The sequence below is a fragment of the Chenopodium album genome, chromosome 3, assembly GCF_948465745.1.
Source record: "Chenopodium album chromosome 3, dcCheAlbu1.1, whole genome shotgun sequence".
NCBI lineage: Eukaryota > Viridiplantae > Streptophyta > Magnoliopsida > Caryophyllales > Amaranthaceae > Chenopodium > Chenopodium album.
Window position 1 is genome coordinate 41264597 of NC_137836.1, and position 8024 is coordinate 41272620.

The 8024-nt window shown below is 33.0% G+C and overlaps 1 long non-coding RNA gene across 1 annotated transcript; it reads right to left on the bottom strand.

The window, feature by feature from the left end:
• Positions 1–2448: 2448 nt before the first annotated feature.
• LOC145613471 (uncharacterized) lies at positions 2449–4788 on the bottom strand. The gene is made up of 2 exons (XR_014106956.1): positions 4570–4788; positions 2449–2822 (listed from the first exon to the last, which is right to left on the bottom strand). It is a non-coding gene; the product is annotated as an uncharacterized LOC145613471 (long non-coding RNA).
• Positions 4789–8024: the final 3236 nt, after the last annotated feature.

The following is an 8024-nucleotide window of genomic DNA, read 5'->3' on the forward strand; positions in this document are numbered from 1 at the left end:
CCAATAACAGCATGACACATGGAATCCACTGTCAAGAGAAGGAAATGGGGGCCTTCATAGGCCTAATTTCCGAAAAGCCACCCAAAAGAGCGGGCAGCCCACCGAATCTAGGTTAAATGACCTACGTAAGGGAACACTTTTCCAAAATGACCCTATAAATAGGGAGATTTCCCTCATTTGTGGGATAGATTGAAATTATTACAATTTCCCTGACATTCTCTTACATTAGAAAAACCTCCTAATTTCGGAATCCCAGAAGATCTCACTTTTACCTTTTTCCGCACTTTTTACTCACTCCATCACGTTTTGACGTGATCGTCGGAGGCGGAGCTCTATCCATATGGAGTTTTCGTTGTTTTGCAAGTACAGACGCTTCCTGACCAGTCTTCGAGTCGTAACTCTCTCGAGAGATAAAAACACCCAAAATAATCTCCACTTTCTCTGTTAATTTGCTAAATTTTATGAAGTAATAATTTAAGTACAATTAGAGAGTTTAAAAAAAGTTGAGATGCATTATTATGATGTTGGTTTTGTTGTAGGAGGGAGTACATGCTCAACAAAGTAGTGTAAAGACTTATAGTTAAATTTCAGAAATGGAAAAATCCTTATGTCATTATTCTAATAACTTATAGAAAATATTTAATAATAAATGTGCAATGTTCTGTTGATCAGGTACATACCCTTCAAGTGCAACTGTCTGCCAGTCATAGCGTCAAGACTTAAGAAGCTAATGAGAAGCTTAACGACGGTAATAACATGTACCAAAGCTTCCATTGCATATTACAGGAATGTGTTGATTAATGCATGTTTAAACTTTGACTTCTGAAACCAAAGATTTATTTCTTTCAATTGCATATCTCCTCAGTTTGAAGGTGGTGTATGCTTGTGATTGTCCTACAATGAAATTCAACTGTCGATAATCATCTGACTAGCTGCTGCTAAAGACAATAAAATTTTCAGTTATTTTTCTTACGTTACAAAAAATGGATGCAACCTTGCAAACATTAAGGTTTTGTACTTTAGGCAATTACAACACATTATTTTTTTCCCCTCAAGAAATCAATATAGCTAAGTTCCTGCGAACAAGATCGGAAGTGAAGGCCAAACTTTTACATATTATTGAGCATGGTTTTCTGTCAATATGGTTGTTGCAGTGGCATTGATGGTTGATGGTTTGCAATGTTTAGAGAAGGGGGAAATTGACCGTATAGACAAATGGAAGAGAATCTGTGACAAATGGAACTGAAGAGGCAGCTATTCTAAAGGACTCAAGTATTACAGTGTGTGTCGGATGACATTCTATAGTCATGACTAAAAAGCTTTGAATGTATGATATGTCTACTGTCTAATAACCGTTCTTAATTTCTTTATTTTTAGGTTCCAGATTTCCTAAATGCCAAAATTGATGGAGTTCTAGTTAAAGAGCTCATATAGGACCGAGAGTGGTTAGAAGAAGTGTTCGCTTACATAGTTCGATAGATTAGCAGTTGGACATTGTGCAACTGTATCCAACATCTGAATAATAATTACTTGAGTTACCGTTAACATACATTTGGAAAGTTCAAGCTAATTAATATTAGCTTCACCTTTCATTAAATATATGTTTGAATACATTAATGAGTATATTTAAATGATATTGAAAAAGTATAATAAATTCCTCTTAAAGGAAAAAAATATCCTTAGAAGTAGATTAGATTGCTCTTAAAGTAGATAAAATTTTAACTGAATTTTATAGCTTACATATGTGCATAATCTGGAGATACATTTACATAATTTAAAGTAAAGTTTAAAACTAAATGATTTTTAGCTCTCTATTTCGTATGGACAGAGTTTTGTTGACTACAGTTTTTTTTTTTTTTTTTTTTTTTTTTTTTTTTTTTTTTTTTTTTTTGGGTAAAGTAAATGTTTTTATATGTAAAGTTAATGATGTTATATTTAAAGTAAATGAAATGTGTATGGTTGATGGTAAAGATTAATTGGGAAGATCTTGTAGTATTTTGAAATGTAATGGCACATAAGGGAATCATTACATTCATGGTGAAGTGCTATCAGTATTTTCAGCCTCCCACCTTACCGCTATGCGTCATACAATAGTCCACATTATCTATACCTTCTCATTATTACAAGCCACGGTACCCAGTCCCGTATAATCGTGCTACCCCTCCACATTAACCTTCCAGGCACCTAAAACAAGCTTTACGCATTATGAGTATTTCAAAATAAGACAACAAGTTCCACTAACCAAGGCTACATGATTACTTTCTCATGATGCAAAAGATTTTTTTTTTTGACAAAACAATTAAACAATATAAGGACAAAATTATATATTAATGATAGACTCCTTATCAGTCTTCCATCCACCGTTTCCACACCTATCTTCCCATCATTTGTTTATTAAACATTACATTTGTAGTAAATCAATATTTCTTAAAAGTAAATAGAAAACTATTTAAAGAAAATAAACCAATCAATTAAGTATAAGACAAGGCTAGAATCATCTTTAAAATGTTCGGCATTAGTGAATATAGGGCCTTCAACAAATAAAGATTTGACAATCCAGAACTTGTTTAAAAATGTTCAAAAAATTAATTATGAAATCCACATGCTAAAAATATATTACATGTAAAATTTGTAGGTAGATTGTATAATAGGCATGGCACTACAATATTGCCAGGATATTTGATGAGGAAATGTAACACTATTTTACCATATTTTGTCAGTGAGTTGGTCTTTCCATCTTTCTCTAACGATATTTGCTTTGCTCTTAGCTTAACCATATTTAGCTCAATCTGACGCAGTCGCAATTTCATATCATCCACTTTCTGCATAGGATACATGAGCATGTTAGTACTATAAGGCAAGAAGCATTAAGTTATAGCAGAGAGATATTGTCACATTTATTATATCTTAATAGCTTAGTGTAACAAACAGAGCAATTACAAAGGAGACGAAAATTATATAGATGAAACCTAGTCTTTTTACTAGTAAGAACCTTCTAGTTCATTAGATGTAAGCACCAAGATCAATTAATAGTTAAAAAAAAAAAAACAAATATAGGACCATTCCACAATTATGAAACTAAGTAACTCTTCTATGCCTGAGCAATATAACTTAACTTAATATGAGCCATCTACAGGTTAAAGTGCTCTCATTAATCCAAAATTGAGTCACTGGTTACCAGCTTTATTGCTTATGAAATGAAACCAACTTAAATAAACAGCATTAGATGTATCATAATCTTAAAAGTTTCAAGACCTACATGCCAACTAATTTAATTCTTCATTATGGTGAGGATGAGAGAGTGAACCAGGGGTTAAGGAAAAAAGGAAGCAGAATTCACATACAAGGACAACAGATTGAGAACCCTCTGATGGTACTATTGATATATTATTGGACTGCCAAGCCTTTTCAAATTAGTTTTCTGTTATCTTCTCTATTGAATTGTCTTACCAGTATCTATTTGCCTACTAATTTCACAAAACTAAAACAGTTTAGGACATATGGCATCTAATTGGAATATACTATATTTTGGTATGAATGAAAGCCCCGTCTATTTAGCCACACAATTATACATACTCTTGCCAACATGCGGAACCCATACAGCCACATAACTACACATCAACACACACCCTCATAATTCCAAGCTTAAACAGCCAATTCACTACATACCCTTATCTAGGAAGCTTAGCAGTATAGATGTAATACTCTAGGCTTAAACAACTCACAATTCATGCCCTGTGAATGTTAGGCGAAACCAAAAGTACATATAAAAAAGTCAAAAGTAAATCAAATATCTTAAAAGCAATACCAAAACAACTATGATAAAAGTAAAGGTTCTAATGTTTAAAGTAAATAGATATACTATAAGACTATAAATTAAAAAAATACCAAAAAAAAAAAAAAAACAGATGATTTCAATTGAAATCCTAGTCAAAGAAAATTAACAATCAATCAATCAATCAATCAAAGCCTTAATCCCAAAAGTGGGGTCGGCTAACATGAACCAAATTTGATTATTCCGTGTAGTCATCAACATAAATCTTTCTCCTCCATCCCTTACGATCCAAAACTTCATCCTCACGTAAATCCATGCACTTCATATCCTTCCTCACTCCTTCCAACCAAGTCATCTTTGGTCTCCCTCTTCCTCGTTTAATCCCTCCATGGTCCCACTCTTCCACTCTTCGCACCGGTGCACAAGAAAATTAACAATAAAATTAAAATAAATTGTACACCTTGAAAAATCGCAAGAAAGATTAACATGAATCGAAAAAAATCTCAGCAAAAATAACCAAATTAGCAAATTGCTAGAACTAAAAATAACAAAAACCCTAATTTCAAACTCGAAATCATAAAAAATCAAACAATTGTAAAAAAAATTCAATTAAACACAAGAAAACCACAATCAAATAACTTACTTTTCCAGTATACTTATCTAGCCTAAAACCATAGCAATTGGTCAATCAAATTTTCCTAATCAAAAACCGCATAATCAGATTTTCGCAATCAAAATCGCAAAAACATATATCAAAATCGAGAAAATTCAAAATTAAACCGACATTTACGTACCTTAACAGAATATCGCGAGAAATTGATGAGCAAAAGAGAAGAAATTAAAGAGCGAAGAAATGCATGAGCGAAGAAATGGAAGAGCGAGAAAAAATATCGTCTCTTAGAGAACTTGGAGGAAGAGAGAGAAACTCTAACGAAGAGAGAGAAAAAAATGAAGCGTGTAGCGAATTAGAACGGAGGTCATTCAACTTTCACAATTACGAAAATGCCCTTAATGAGGCGGGTGAAATTTCAGCTGTTAGTTAGAGCGCGATCAACGGTCCAGATGAGTTCCTAGTTCCTATATATATATATATATATACTAGTTTTCTGTCCGCCTATATATATATATATATATATACTAGTTTTCTGTCCGTGCGATGCCCGGGTTGTTTATTGAATTTTAAGATAAATTTTTAATCTTTATGTCAAATTTTAAAACATATCATACTTAGGAATTGATGTGTTTTTGTGATGATTTAAACTATATAGTAGGCATGTAATGACTAATAATAATAACATTGGTGAAAAACTTTTCTTGACCTGTTATCTGAAATAATGACCCTGTCCGAAATGACTCGTGACCCGACCCAATTGACAGGTCTACACACAGTAATAAAATTATATTAGATTGTAATGTATATTGTTTTAATTTATTAGAATATGTTATAAATAATGGATGTGGTGCATTTTGAGCTAATTCCTTTGCTCCAAAAAAATACTATGATACAAAAGATAAATTTATATGATAATTTATGAGTGTTATAATTTTTTTTAATAAATTATAATTTAATTTGTACATATGAAATATTGCTACTTTATCGAAAATAAAACTCTAAATTAACAATTCTATCCTAAAATTCTATCCAAATTTGATTGAAAATAGAATTCTAAATTAACTTTTTTATCCTACAAATTAAGTTCTATATAACTCTACCCTACGTAGCGCGACACTTGGCGAAAAGTTGGAACGCCAAGTATCGTTATCTCGTCGCCTGGCTAAGAGTTTAGCTTTATATATATATATATATATATATATATATATATATATATACTTCCTCCGTTACGAGTTACTCGCAACAAAGAGGGAGTTTGCGGACTCCTAGGCAAAATTTCTTAAGTGTGATTATTAGAAAATAAGGGATGTGCTAAGTATTAATCCAATAATAAAAAAAAAAAAACAAAACAAAAACTAAACACCAAGCACCACAACCACGAAACCACCACCACCTAGCAAAACCACAACCACGAAAACAACACCACCCAGCGCACCACCAACGAACCCAGCACCACCACCACCACCTGCGAACCCTTTGCGAATTGAAGCCGCCGAACCCACTACAACCCACCACCACCCACCCCGAAACCCACAACCCACGAATCCAGGCCCACAACCCCGAAACCCACCACCACGAACCCAGACCCACAACCGCCGAACCCACTACAACCAACCACCACCCACCCCGAAACCCATAACCCACGAACCCAGACCCACAACCCCGAAACCCACCACCACGAGACCACCCATGAATTCAAACCCAGAAATTCAAACCCATGAAACCACCCACGAAATTCAAACCCAAAACCACCAAATTAAACCATGAAATTCGAACCCAGAAATTCGACCCACTAAGCACCAAACCTTGAAATTCGACCCACCAAGCACTAAACCCAGAAATTCGAGCCACCAAACGCACAACGAACCCAAAAAAAGTCAGATCTAGAAAAGGAAGAAAGAGAAAACGAAAGTGCCGACAAGGAAGAAGACGACGGCGGTGATTTTCGGCGTTAGTAGCGATCGATGGTGGTGGTGGTTGTTGCCAATGAAGGTGTTGGTGGTGGTGGTGGTGGTGTTGATGATGAATTTAGATGGGAGGTGATTAAATCAATGTTAGGGTTTAACTTAATAAGATAAAATCCCTACTTTAATTAGGGTGTTTAGGAAAAAAAAGTAAGGGTAATGTTGTAATATCACACAAAAAAACTTACCATAAAAGGAAAGAAATAAGTTTGTTGCAAGTAATGTGTACCAGCCATTTTTAGTAATTGTTGCGAGTAATTCGTAACGGAGGGAGTATATATATATATATATATATATATATATATATATATATATATATATATATATATATATTTATAAAATTTCTCCGTTTAAAAACTAAAAGTTAATGTGCATAATGAGACGAATACATTATAATTTAACCTAAATATTTGCAACGGGGTTAATAATTGGAAAGGAGGGAGTTTTTTTTTTTACAAAAGATTAAAGAAAAGCAGAGTTACAACCTAAACACAAAATAATACAAGAACACCAACTAACCTAAACAACAGACGCTAAGAACCATAACAAGAAAAACGAAGAGAACAAATACTAAAAAAAGTCTTGTAGCAAACCAATAGTTGTTGTGTCCGGACAACCAAGAAAACCGAACCACATCCATACAGTGGATCAAGAGAAGTCGAATTAACCGACACAATCGAGATGGACCAAGAGCGCAGATTATACATATTGAAGAGAACCCGATCGAACTAGTTGCCATTTATTTGTTTGAAGATATATCAGCAAAGTGTATTTCTTCCCTTTCCTTCATTGTCTCTCTAAATTCCTATCAAATTAAATTTGTTCATTTTCGGCTATTGAGGAGATTATTAAGTAAAAATAATTTCTTTTAACAAGTAATTTTTTCTTTCTAAATATAACTAAACTCTTGTTCACCAACCACTATTACACACATGTTAAAAAATGTTTGAAAGTTCAAAGGTAAAAAAAAAAAGTAGGAAAATTTGTCAAGAATAAGGGCATGTTCTCATTGATTGAACTCAGCTAAATTGAACTGAATATTTTATAAGAAAAGGAAATTAGGAGCTAAACTGAACTGAACTGAAAATAAACGTATGAGAACAGGCCCTAAGTCAATCTTTATGTGATTAGCTCAAAATAAGTCGACTTTTAAAGGTTATTAATTTAAACTATTTAATTAAATGTTCTTTTAAGAAAAAATATATTTTATTAAATACGTAGTATTAGTTATAATTACATTACATAAATAAACAAATTAAATAAATAAAAAAATCATAGTGTAGGGAATATTTCAAGCCATCCCACACTTGAGCCCCACTGTGATTATACACTTAAGCATGGTGGCGTCCAAAAGGAAGGAAGTTGAAGTAAAAGAGTCGATGTAGACACCTAAAAATGTCTCCCCAAAACCAAACCCGATGATGAATAACCTTTCACCGTCACTATTGGTCGGGTAAAGTATTTAATCCCGAGAGTGCTTAAAAAATCGTATTTAATTAAATTCAATTTTTGAATAGTCCATGGATCAGTCTTGATGTTTGGTCAAAGCATAGTTTTTTTAAATTTAGCCCAAACCTTTTTTATTTTATTGTTTTATTATTTATTTTTGGCCCAAACTTTTTATTTATTTTATTTACTTATTTTCTTATTTTAGCCCAAATAATAATAAATC